Source organism: Nanorana parkeri, unplaced genomic scaffold (genome assembly GCF_000935625.1).
Source record: "Nanorana parkeri isolate BGI_ZX_2015 unplaced genomic scaffold, ASM93562v1 scaffold793, whole genome shotgun sequence".
Classification (NCBI taxonomy): Eukaryota; Metazoa; Chordata; class Amphibia; order Anura; family Dicroglossidae; genus Nanorana; species Nanorana parkeri.
The window spans coordinates 397894-411823 of NW_017307061.1; the positions used below are offsets into that span (position 1 = coordinate 397894).

Below are 13930 nucleotides of genomic sequence, written 5' to 3' on the forward strand. Positions count from 1 at the left end.
CGATACGAACATGAAACGGAAATGAACATTCGCACAGACTACCGCTAACGAATTTAGTCCAAATCCCGAAACAAATAACGCAAAATCCGAATCAAAACAAAATGAAACTAAACAATTTTTTTGCCAGTGTACATGTCTAGTGTCCAGCGCGTCACTTATCCGTGAGTCCAGCGGGTCACAAAGCCCTGAATCCACTGCTTACGATGTGAACTAACCCTAAGCCCTGCGTCCAGTAGACATGTGCGATTCGTTTCGGAAAAATTAGTTTTTCGGACGAAATTCGTTAGCGGTAGTCTGTACGCGTTTTTGTTTGTGAACGAATTTTCATTGCAGCAAAGTGACATTTAAAAAAAAACAATGAAATGAAACGAACGATACGAACATGAAACGGAAATGAACATTCGCACAGACTACCGCTAACGAATTTCGTCCAAATCCCAAAACAAATTGACTTTCGGACCCGAATCCTGAAAAACTAAATAACGCAAAATTCGAATCAAAACAAAATGAAACTAAACAATTTTTTTGCCAGTGCACATGTCTAGTGTCCAGCGCGTCACTTATCCGTAGGTCCAGGACATTAGAGTGTAAGCTCCTCTGTACAGAGACTGATGTGACTGGCTCAGTGTTCCCTGTACAGCACTGCATTCATCGGCGTGTGGTGCGTGTGGCGGCGGTGTGGTGCGGGGGGCGCCCGGCCTAAAGCCGTGTGTAAGTGGCCCCAAAATTTCTGATGGCTGCCCTGTGTACTGTTGCTTGGAGAGGCTAATGATGGGGCCACTGGGCTCTAGGCGAACACTTGTAATCTGCCACTGAATACAAATTATCAGTCGAAAGGGACATTCTGTGAAAGACTTATTAATGATGAAATTAAAGGCATAGACGCGATTTTACAAAAAGTAGTTGCCCATGAATTAACAAATGTTTGCATTTGAGCCCACAGAGCATTGTAACTGTGATCATCAGGGGCGTAGCGTGCCCCCCGATTTTTTTTTGGGGGGGCAATGTGCACACCCTAATGCAATAGGCTGCGCACACCTATGTATGTTACCATGTGTGCCACATGCACACAGGATCCAACCTGGTAACATCTTAAGCGTATTAAAGCAGCGTGTTTTTTTTTTTAAGGATGCCGTTCAGTTCCAGGTTTATCATGAGAAGTGTAATCAGCACTTCCTTCAGCTGCTACTACAAAGTAGCCAACAGAGTCATACTGCTGCTGCCTAGGTAGTAGCATCAAGTATGTTCACTGATTGTATGTGCAGTTTGTGTTGCCAGGAGTACCAAGCCTTTTGATTGGCAGTAGGGTCTGAAATGGAGCAGGCCTTCTTTTCAGAAAGCCCTCCCCCACATCCTCCAGCACACAGACAGTCAAGGCTATTATGAAGGGAAATACACTGCTTCAGCAGAGCCTCCCTTCTAATTCAGCGTGCTCAGCCCTCAGCAGAGAAAACACTTCTGAAAAGGATTTGCTAGCTCCCAGCCCAGCCCCCAGTTGCTCCTTTGAAGGAAACTTGTGGGATATTAGGGACTGCGTCTGGGGGTGCTGGATGGATTATACTAAGAAGCATGTGGGTCTTTTTCATCCTCTGAGATAAGCGAAGGTTTTTATTTCCTGGTTTTTACGTTTCATTTAAGCCCTGTTTGCCGAGCTTAGAGGAAGCTGAATGAACAGCTGGACAGCTGGATATCAGGTATTAATGACAACTGTTGTAGCTCTGTTGACGCATTTGTGCTATTTGTGGCATATAAATAGACCTATGTACACAAACTGTATGAGTTTGATTCATTCGGACAGTCGCTCTTTGGTTTTATCGTTGGAAAATTGCCGCTGTTGCCCCCTCGTTGAATTCAGCGACTGTTATAATAATATTTGTGTTGGTACCTTAGCAGATGTGTTTTTCAGGAAGTGAGTTGGAGTAAGTCATAGATCTGGAGACATAAGACACACTCTCTAGGTAGTTTACATTTGCTGCTTTTATGTTATGATACAAAGTACTTGCATAACTTTTATGTTATGATATAGTGTGAAAGGTAAACTACATGAGGGCATTTTTTACTGTTGACAACTAATTACATCTTCGCTACAGCCTTTAAAGTGTTATTAGACCCTCCATGAAAAAAAGAATGTGTAGCTGCATACCTTACATCACCATTGTTTCCTGTCGCCTTTTTGTGTGCAGTCTTTACAGCATAATCAATCATTGAGAGTCTGGTGTAAAGGGTTTTAGCCTATAGGGTGGCTACTTTGCCTTGCAGGGTCTCCCCGGGACTGAACTTGCATATACCACTTGGCGCTGCGTTTGGCCGATGCATGCGCAGTATAGGCCGCTAGCAGTACTGTGTGTGGTTAACGCATGCGTAGTATGGGCTGCTAGCGCGCTGGTGCTGTGTTCAGCTGATGCATGTACAGTGCGGGAAACATACAAGGAATCATGGGACATATAGTCCCAAAGAATTAGATCTCCTCTGTGCTCATGGTGTGCTCCCCAACTGGAAGTTCGGGGAAGCACTAATCAGAGGGCTACCGGAAAGACAAAATGATAGCAACTGAAAAGTAAAACTTTGGGGGGCCAGAAACAAAATAACCCTTTTTTTAGCTACTAGTTGGGTGAAGCTTAATGTAAAGAGCAATGTTACAATCAGGGTTTAATGCTACTTTAAGTTTCATTCAAACTAATGAATATTGCTGACTGCAACCTGCAGATTCAAAGCATACAGAATCTTTTGGCACACGTGTTTATTGTTATCTGAGCTATCTAAATCACATCATATCTCAGGATTGCGTCATGGTGAGATAATCTGCTTTTAAAGTGACCTGTTTTCTTAAACGTGGATTATTCTGATTACAGAGAAATGCAATTTTTAGATCACTCCAAAAGGACCTTAACATTTTTGTTTGTTTGAAAGTGTTGTAGATGATTCATGGAACACTTTTTTTTTTTCTTTTCATTGAGTTTAGACAGTGTCAAGTAATTCAGTAAATTCCAAGTCTGTTTGCTTTTACTGGTTCCTTTCTTGTTACTGCTTTTACTTGTCCCTTTCTTGTTGCTGTGGTTTGATGTAACACTTCTAGGAGTGAGAGAAGTAGCTTGCTTACAAAGCAGCTGCATACCCCGAGAACAAATGGTATTTTCCAATGTTAGTAGTCAGTAGTTGGCTTCTCAGTTTTTGTAACAATGTTATTATCACTAGAGGTTTTTTATGTTTATGAAAGCTAACTACGTTATCCATCACAGGCTTTATTAAAGCATACTTCTATGACAGAGTGTCTTTGGTAAGAAGAAATGTCAGTCACCATTTATTTTGTTGAACTTAGGTCATGTTTGAAAAAAAAAAATGCTAATTCAGTAACCTCCCATCTAGAAGCCTGGCTCTAAGCTGCTTCCACATCTTCCTTACATGTATTTGTCCTTCATTAGCATACTAGTGATTACATGGCCTTTTGTCTGTCCCGACCAGTGTTCCTTACTTTGTAGTGTGATGTGGGCTCTTCCAGCAGGAAGGAGTTAAATTGAATGCAGCGCTAATGAATGTGTAAGAAATGTCTTGGAGGCCCTGATAAACATTTGCAAGTTACACTTAACTCTGTATGCAGCAAGATCAGTAACACATGGTTTAACGTGCTCGCTACACTCAGCTGGAAAGTTTTCCCACACTGAAATCTGCCCACTCCATTCAGCCCCTTTTATAACTTTCACCAACCCTCTTGCATTGGCTATTGTGCCTTGGTTGTGTGTTTTCCCCTGTCACCCCTCCTTGTGCTGAAATTCTACACCCTGCCCTTTATTTGCCGCTCATCCTTTTATCCTGGAGACCTTGGAGAAAAGAAGTTTGGAAAAAAAGACTGGTTCATCCAGCAAAACCTGATCCGACACTGAATGTGTAAAATGTAATCTACGCATCTGTAACACAGAGCTCAATCTGGTTGCTTTTTTGAGAAATGTCCGCACACCTTTTTGAAAATAACAAAAGGATATCCTGGTCCTTTCAGTTTGTAATATACAGGAACCAGGTTTGACTTTACTGTATAGTGAAAAAAATTGCCCTTATTAGAATAACTGTTATTTTTGCATGTGACCAGACTGATCGAGGCATTTTCTTTGGTTATTGTATAGTCTACAGCAGGGGTAGCCAAACTTTGGCCCTCCAGCTGTCATGGAATTACAAGTCCCATGAGGCATGGCTCCCAGAGGCAAAGGCATAACTCCTAGAGGCTGAGCCATGATGGGATTTTTAGCTTCACCACAGCTGGAGGTCTGCCGTTAGGTGTACAGGTCAAACAAGTGATTTTTATAGTTGAAAATGTTCAAATAGTCTGTAAAATAGTGGCATTAAAGGAAATTATCTGAAGAAGTCAGAACTTGGCTTTTTCTTTGCACTTTTAAAGGATTTGACAGTATAATACAGGCAGTCCCCGAGTTACATCCGACTTACATACAACCCCTACTTAGAAACGGAGGCTATTACTGTACAGCAGGGGGTCCCAGGCTGCAGCCAAAGTGTACCGCGCATTTCAGTAGTTGTAAAGCTACCGTGCTCGTGCCGACAAGGACTGCCTGCCTTTTTGGGTCTGGTTCCTAGTACCCTATGTTATCCAAACCTAAAAAAAAATGTTGGGCTGGAGTTGCACTTAAACATTTATCTGTTCAACTTGCATACAAATTCAACTTAAGAACGAACCTACAGTCCCTATCTTGTTCGTAACCCGGGGGCTGCCTGTAATGCTCTTAGACCTTGTTCACAACAAATGCGGACCAGATCTGCATCGGTTTCTGCACACGCAGTGCAGTGTGTTTTTCTGCGTTTTTGCCGCAGTCCGGTCCATTTTTGTAAAAGTGGGCTTTCAATGCGTTCCAGGGCGTTTTCATGCGTTTGTGATGCGTTTGCATAGGGCTTGCTGCAGTTTTTTTACATGCTCTGTAACTGAACGCTGCGGTGTGAACTAGAGGCCAAAATACAATTAGAATACATTGGACGCAGTTTTGATCCGTTCTGTAACTGCTCTGCTCCTGGAACGCACTTGATGTGAACTAACCCTAAGGCCTGGTTCAAACCTGGGCGTTTTACAGCGCTGGTCGACGTGCTGTAAAACGCCCAGCAAGTGAAATCCCATACTTTCCTATGGGCATGGTTCCCACCTGGGTGTATTAGGATCCTTTGGCGGCTGCCGACTTCCGGGTTCCGTCCCTTGCGAGCGGCCGCGTCGCAGGGGGGCGGAGCCGGCGGGAAGTTTGAAAGTGGAAAAAAACTAAACATTTTTTTTTTAAATAGAGAAAATAAGGGGGGGAAAAAATCATACCGCCAGTGAAACACGCGTTTCACTGAACGAAAAAACGTGCTAAAAAACGATAGTTGTCGGCACATCTAAAGGAGATTGCACAGCCAGCTTTTTTTATTAGCCATTTCTTACTGAAACCTGTTTGCTTGGTCAGTAGATAACCCTACAGAGTCAGACTGATAGCAGTCATATGAATTCATCAACTGGCTCTGTAATAACCCGGATGTTTGTAGGGCTACAGGAAGTAAATAAGCAAGTATGATCATCCTTCCCTGAAAAGGTGCATTTCCAGGAAATAATTGAAACCGTGCGCATGATGTAAGCATGTTTCTGTTATGTGCTGCTCTGAAAGTCTCGGAAGCTGACAGAAAAAAACATTTTACAGTTTTTATGCTCGGCACGCTCTGAGATAACTTCATTACTATCAGCTGTATTTTCATGTTGCTTTTGAATTGGAATAACTCATGATCTGAGGCCTTAGAACTACGCAGAAACATGCTGTTCCTTTCATTTTATAATATAACATTCATGCAATGTATAGTTGTTGAAGTCGTCAGGCCGGAATTGAATGTAGCTAAACTAGCCATTCGTGAACGGTTTTTGATGGGGTGCTGTACTAAAAAAGAAAAAACATAGAAATTCAGATGTGCCATAGCCCATTCCCAAAGTAGTGACCTCTGAGGCATGAACTATACTGTAATTAAGCTACCATTGATCAATCAAGATATTATGAAACCCTGCATTGTCCCTACATTGTTCAATTATACAAATGATCACTATCAAGAGAATGGCAAATCTACTTTAGCTGTTTGTGTAAGATCACGTCAATATAACGTGGAATGGATTTGTTCTGTCAACTCCTTTTGGATTATGTAGCTCCTAGGGTGCTTGAGCCTACAAAGAGGCCACTTTAAATTGCTATGGCTAGTTTATACTTTTTCCAATGGAAAGGTTTACTTTAAAATTATACTTTAAAGAAACGCTTATTGTCACTGCAGAAATCTCAGTTCTGTTTTATTTGCAGTTACCTGACCACATCCCCTGTAACAAATACCATACATGCGATGATGTCACACCCTCTACTACTGCTTCTGCTAAATAATGCCCAGTGTATTATAATATTTAGGGAACTTAATACATGGAAAATACCTGAAAGGAGTGTTGTGGCTCTTGGTGGTTATTTGTTGATCATATTCTTCTATTGCTTTTTATAAATGTTTTTTGATGAGGATTCAAAATGGTACCAGGATTTTACGTTTATATCTCCCTCATTGCTTACTATTGTTACAGTCTGCTGTGCAGTTTTTCAAATTCAGGTAAAATGAACAGGTTCACTTGATAGCCCACCCTGCTGATGATGCTTAGTTTTCCCACACTCTTGTGCCAAACCATTCGCTTGTCAGCTTCAAGTGAAATACCTGGTACCTTTTGGGTATGGAGGGACACTTCAATCTTCTTCCTTGCATTAAGCAGTGTTTGGGTACCATATTGGGAGTACTGTTACAGTAATTTCTAAGTTTTTTATGGGGCCAGCTAGGAGTTTTTTTTTTACTAGGCTGTCTATGGTTAGTGGTGGAAGAGTGCAGGATAGGTAAGCATAAGGAATGAGGGTGCTTAGGGTTCTTGGTGGTTTATTACCAAATATACCCTATATGTGTCCTTTTAAACATCAAGGCTGCCAGTCACTTAAACATCCAATAGCAAGTTTCAAAGGGAGTTAGGTAAAAGGTATGTGCCTATCCTTCCCTGAAATATGTCAGATTTGCAGGGGTGGCTGCTTTTGAGTCATGGGGACAATTTTGCTGGCTAAATATCATGACGTGTACTTTCAGGTAATAAAAGTCCAGTTTCACAGATATTACAGCATGTCATATGATTAGCATTTTTGACATGCACTTCATATCCTAAATTGCTGAAACAAAATAATAAACTGGTTCCTCTAAATGGCCAAAAAAAGACACAAAATAGGTTCACATCATTGAGACATCTGCAGAAACCCTGTTATGGCAAAATAAACATAACAAAGTTCATCATGCAAAAACATATATTTGTAATTATTGTGCATAAACAACATTACAACACACAAACAACAACTCAAATTTTTTTTTTATTACTCCCATTATCTCCTAGCTGCAACTTTGTCAGATTTTGACAAATATAGGGCAGTCTTTGGGGCTGAAAAACATGTAACACATATTGGGAAAATTCATAAAGAGTGTATACGACACTCTTTAGAACTCCATGGTACATCCGCACAACAAATGTTGGTGCTTGCCCCAGATTCCTATACCTATTGGAAATGGTTACATGAATTAGGCCCAAGCACCGACACTTGAAGAGCAGAGGTGTACTGAGGCTGGATTGTTCATGTCGGATACTCCATCCTCAGTGCAGCTGGCCACCTACCACAGTCGCTGCTCCTGTTACATGGTGAAGCAACTGAGGAGTTTTACTAGTGGGTGGCTAGAGCCTGATGGGGAAGTTACTTAAAGCTACTGAAACTGGTGGTAGAGCTTTTTTTGATTTGGCGTAGTAACTTTTTAAGGTTCATATCGCTAGAAAATTTGTGTAAAGCCTTTATTAAATTCCCCAGATTGTCTGGTTGCCAATACAGGATGAAAGTTTGATTAGCCTGGTTTGAACCTTTTGTGCAGTCTCTCATTGGTTTCCTATCCCAGTGTGCCCATCATAGAGCCACAGTCACAGCAGTTTAAAGCTGAATTGTATTTTTGTTTCAAGTCCTACAATTTTATAGGATAAAATATATTTTTGGATTAATTCAAGAGACTCTATGAATGATACCACACCCTCAGTGAAACTACAATATTAACAAAGAGACAATGGGTTTTAAAGGTACCAAATGCACCACTCGTGATTCGATTAAATAAAGATATTGTTTATTCATACATCATTAAAAACGTGTAGCAAAATCATGTTTAATACAGTGTCCATCCTTATATTTTGAGCATCCCTATTGGCATCTACAGTGAACTACCTGGGAATAAGATACCGGCCTATTAATAGCGTAAATTACTATTTTAGGTTTATATGTAGTCTGTAACAGATTGCGGTCCAGGTATCAACACAAGGTAGCTACTACGTGTTTTGCTTCCATTGAAGGGGCTTCTTCAGGAGGGATGGATGCTCTACATGATTAGACAAACATATATCACATATATATTTTATACATAATCCACATGAAATTGGCATTGAGTAATCATTAAATATCACACTGTGTATATATTTCAAAAGAAACATTCATCTTCAAAACAAAGAAGATCAAAGAACAAACACAAAGAAAGTAATCTTGCCTGTATATATGGTCACAGATGCAGGAGGAAGACAACACAGCCGTGAACTCAAAACAGAGTGCACTGAAAATGCAGCTGATGACCAATTCAGGAGTTGGTTTCCCCCGGAGAGCCTGCAAAGAAAGATCATAAGGCTATGTATTCCCAATAGTTGGATGCAGTAAAAAGAAATGCCCAAAAAAGGGGGAAAGAAACAAATGAGATATATTCAAAGATATGTTCCATCCAAAGACTCGCCCCAAAATGGATGCATCTAGTTATAAAACGGCAGGAGACAGAGGCAGCACGTCCATCAGTTCTGCCGCATGTCCTACTATAAATAGGGCTGTCCGCATTAGTGGCGATCACATGACAAAAAATGATGCCCACTGATGGCCTTTTTATGAGCATGCGGACGAATTCACACACATGCACCAATACCCTGGAGCCAGGAATAAATAGCAGCCAAAAATGGTTGCTACAACAGCAACATAAACCACCACCTACAGAAAAACATGGGAGAATCTCCCATGGATTAGATGGCAGTGATGAAAAGATGGTAAAAGTCTATCCCGGCTCCAGAGTTTGTATTAAAAATTACATGAAATTTCCCCCCCCCCGACTGGTTGCAGTTGTTCCAGCACTGACTCCCCTCTCTTCCTGGCACTTCCTGTCCCACAAAGTCTGTGCGGGTGCACACTGCCTCCATGGACTTGCCTTGTGTCTCTCAGTAAGATCTGTACCGTGCATGCGCCTGCCCTATAATCCTTTGCGGACGCCCAAGATTTTTCAGATCTTTGGATGGGAGCGGGCTGCGTAGACATGAGTTTAAACCTTTTTCGTAACTTTTTTTTTTGTAAATGTTTTTGCATATATCTACTGCTTGCTAGCAGTAGATGTATGCAAAAACCCCTGAGGGTTTAAATATCCTTTAAAGAGGGAACCTATGACAACATGTAAACATTAGTCTATGCTAATGTGTAGTGAGCAAAAAGTTAATATGAATCTCACAATATACGTGCTGGATTCGTTGTATAACAATGGGATATGTATCGAAAGATTGAATTTGTTGAAACGAGTCAAGAAAAGGCTTACAACTCATGACATCATTCAGTCCGGGACTTGTGGTAGCTTTTTAAGCTGTAAATCCACCTTGTTTCACAACATAGGATTTTACTTTCAAAATTGCCCCCTCTAGGGTCTGGTTTCACATCTCATTTGAGAAGCATTACAGTTATGGTAAAGTCCCATGTGCCTACTAATAGGGGTTGTCATTTGTGCATTTGAGGTGAGATAAACATGGTCTTGAATGCGTTTGCGGAAAGGCCTTGATGTCTTATCGACTAGCTTTCTCAGTTTGACTGCTTACCTCAGACTATGGGGCGTCCAGGAGGTTTTAAAACATTCTTGTGTATTTTAGGTAGAACATACAGTGTTGGGGTACGAGGGTGCTAGCCGTCTAGGTACTCCAACATGTTTTTTGTGATTAGGCCCTGCATGAAAGCTCGAATGATTGTTATAATTTCTTTTTGATACTCCATGACCTTTGTCAACGATATGGGCTGGTACCATTGGGGGTTACTCGGAATCTTCATGTACATGGCTCTATAATTTTGAATATCCATCAACACTACATTACCACCTTTATTGGACGGTTTTATTAATATTTCAGCATTTTGTTGTAGATCTATAGAATATTCACTGTAAAGGTTTGTGGAGTAGTTAAATCTGTGTATATAATCCATGATTTTTTTTTTTTTTGCCTATGATCATTTTAAATTACAAACTACTGGCACAATTATTCACTTTATACGATCAAACACAATAACCCAGGTTGTAAGTAGAAAATAACATCTGAGAAGCCTCCATATGTTATGAGATTACCCATAATAGCCCAGACTTGCATCTGACCTTGTGAGATGCAAGTTGTGAAGTTCTTTGGGGGCTGTCCTTTCCATGTGATTCTAATTTGGTTACGCATTTTCTACCTCAATTTTCATTGCATTTACAAACAGACCTTTAAAAAACAGTTTATTTACCTATATTATTATTAGGGTTGCACAGATACCAAGTACAGTACTCGGTACAAGTACGAGTACATGTACCGATACATTTGAGCTCCAAGACTACACTAGAGAAAAATTCAGAAATTAGGAGGCAGCTGTCATTTGTAAGGAGCACACTGAGCTCCTGGGATTTGTACATCTCTGTTTTAATGTACGATTTTGTTTTTATAAATATAACTAAAGGGATGCACAGATACCAGTTTTGAGAGTACGAGTACTGATACTTGCCGAGTACTTAGAAGTACGAGTACTGATACATTTTTGTTTATTGTCATGTGACGGTTTTTCGAAAACATTACAGACTAATGATTTCAGGACAGTGGTGGAGCACCAGAGCCAGGTCCCAGCTGCAACCACTGCAACCCTGGTAGTTCTCATGAAAATGCCAAGTATCTGCACTGGTACTCGAAAAGTATCTGTGCATCCCTAATTATTATAGTATGTGACATGCATTACTTGTGGAACCTGATGCAATATTGACATGAGCTGACTGTTGGCTAGAAGATGATTGTTGTGGTGTGTTTTTTTTTGTTTGTGATTTCTTGTGGAAAAGTGGCCATTTTTGATAAAAATGATAAAAGATGATTTTTCTTCTTTTAATGCTTGCAATTTGAGAAGCCCCCATTCTCAATACATACCTTTTTGGAAGTGTCTCAAAGAATGCACAAAAGGAAAACATGCTGGCAGTAGGGAAGGACTAATAGTGTTCTCTTGTAGCATCCTTTTGTCTCATTTGTTATACTCTCTCCCTGTTCAACCCTATCATTCCGGAAGTATGCATATGTAAAAGGATGCCAGGGATTCTGTCTTTATTATAAACTCATATTCAGAGTTCCCCATGTCTGCAATGGACTTCCTTGGAATATAGAAGGAAGGTAAACTGACAGGACCTTGGGCAATCCCAGTACATTTCTGTGGACAGAAAGAGAAAAGAATAATATGAAAGGTTATACTTGAAAACTGTATGCACATATAAAGTTGGTATGGTGTACTAAATGTATAGGGCTGAGCAAACAAAAAAACTATTTTAGTTTTGGATGGCCATCAGATGGTTTAGTCTTTGTTCTTTTTCTTTTTTCCTTTTCAACTGTGATTGCAAGATGGCTTTACTAAATTATATAGCTGTGGAATCCAGTGATGAGTGCCACATCCTTATATTGGGTTCAGTGGTAGAGTACAATCAGGAACTAAAAAGGGGATATGTTACTGCCGTACAAGTGATTTAAGAATTGGATTAGTGATTTAGCCAGTGTCCATTTAATAGTCAGGGACTTGCATGTGGGTGGCTCTCAGAAGTCTATACAGCTTAGCGGGCAAGAAGGAGAGGGCGTTAGATATTTTTGACATAATTTCATTTCTACAGCAAGATAAAATTAGGACTTTTGGACAACTAGACTGAATAAACAATCGCATTTCTTCTGCCCATTTTTAACATTGGACATGCAAGGATTTTTGAAGTTGTAACACTGGAAACAGAAGTACTGTGTCCTTTCTAAACTTTCTAATCAGACATCAGTGGCAGTCTATGAATAGAAAGAAATTGCAGTGTTCAGACTCCAAATAGGCAGTTCCTTTGTCAGACGGTGTCTGACAGTGTCATGCTCTGCAGGCTTGCGCTGTACTTTTCCCTAGCTCTGTTCACAGCACTAAAATATGTTGATTAGAACCTGAAATGGCTGTTCATACATCCAGCTTTTAGAAGTTTTCCTTTCTTGTGTTTTGCTTTACATTTCAACATCAAAAGCTTACTATAATTAGCGTGTTGCCTTAGTATGTTGGAACGCCATTCAAATTGAATGGCATTGCAATACTCTAATGCATTCCAGCCCTAATGGTTTTTTAATTTTATTTACATTTTTCCTTTTTTTTTTGCTTGCAAGTTTTTCTTTGTTTGTAAATTGGTGTTTTTCTATGTTTTTTTTGTTTTATTATATTTTGCATCCACTTCATTTGGTGTGCAAAGCAAGTTCAACTTTTTAATAAGAAAGCCAAGCACAAACTGTTTGTTTGCTGCCAGTCTCTTGTTATGAAGACCCTGTCACTTTGCCTATACACCCACTGATACTCACCTTAGCCCTGCTCATCTGCTGCTCCAGTGGAACCCTCAAGAAATACCTGGCTATTCACCAGGTCTGCACACTGGCACGTGGGGAAGGCGAAGAAGTCGGTTAGCACTGTGTAAGTTCCAATACCATCTGACTTGGAGCTTTCATGGGGTTTGGACTTCAGACTCTAGTGGAGGAAAAGAATGACAAGAGGGTGCAGGGAAGGTAAGTATCAGTGGGATGGGAGTTGTACTTTAAAGAGACCCTGTAATTTTGCACTGAATGGGTAAAGTGATAGTCTCTTTGAAGAACGCATGTAAAATAGTGATTAAGGTAGTCAAAATAAAATTATGAAGAAAGCATTGGGGCTTGTGCCTTTTTTAAAAGCCATATCGATGATGGCATTTATTATATTTTCTGTCCCTTCTCTACTAGAAAAAAAAGTTAGTGGGGTGACTCTTTTCAAAGTGTAAGCTAACTTGTCCTGCTTTTTACAGCAGAGCTGTTTTTGGGAACAGGAAGCTAGTGCTGTGGTTTGAAAATGACCATCTGCCTTTCTTTAGGTGGTATATATGAAAACTTTATATACAATATTGAATCAGTATTTTAACTGAAAGAGATTAAAATTTTTTTGCCACAGTACCGAACACAACAATTAAAGAAAATACCATTGCAAAACCTTTTATGTTCCTACGTGAAGATTACCAATACATGGGCCAATTGTTATTAAAATCATGGTTGCTTTTACTGTTCCATGTACACAACCAATTCCTCTGATCGATCTTTGTTCAGACAACAGAATAGAAACTCCAGTGACCAATGCAGGTAATGCATGTGTGTATGGTGTTATGGAATTTCTATTCCAGACACAACCAGAAAGTTTGATGTGGGTGTCAAAAGGTAGCATGTGTGAGATGTGATGCTGTCCAGTGCATAACTCAGAGGCTCAGTTTTAAAAAAATCAAATACCTGGATTTGTTTTATTTGACCATTAAGTGTTTGTAGCCAAGCTAAACAAAAATACAAAGATCAAAAATATTAAGGTAAGAATTTTGTGTTTTTTATTATATTCATTTCTGTATCTTATAATATTTAACAGCTTCTCAGCCACCTGTATTCTCAGTAGGGCTATATGTATCCCGAGGGCAGTTTGTATTTCAAATGTTCAAAGCGACAAAGCAAGTGTGAAAATGAAATACTGCAAATATAATTACTTTGTTTATACATGTCTGGAAGTGGATTACTCAA

The 13930-nt window shown here is 39.9% G+C and overlaps 1 protein-coding gene across 2 annotated transcripts in view; it reads left to right on the plus strand.

The window, feature by feature from the left end:
- The window catches only part of PALD1 (phosphatase domain containing, paladin 1), a 177429-nt gene that overhangs the window by 43305 nt on the left and 120194 nt on the right, over positions 1–13930 (plus strand). The window contains exon 1 of one of the 2 annotated variants that reach the window (XM_018564905.1): positions 1382–1694. The exons of the other annotated variant lie outside the window; for it this stretch is intronic. The gene's annotated coding sequence lies outside the window, so the exon portion shown is untranslated. Of the gene's footprint in view, positions 1–1381; positions 1695–13930 lie in introns of those variants that run through there. 2 annotated transcript variants of the gene reach the window in all.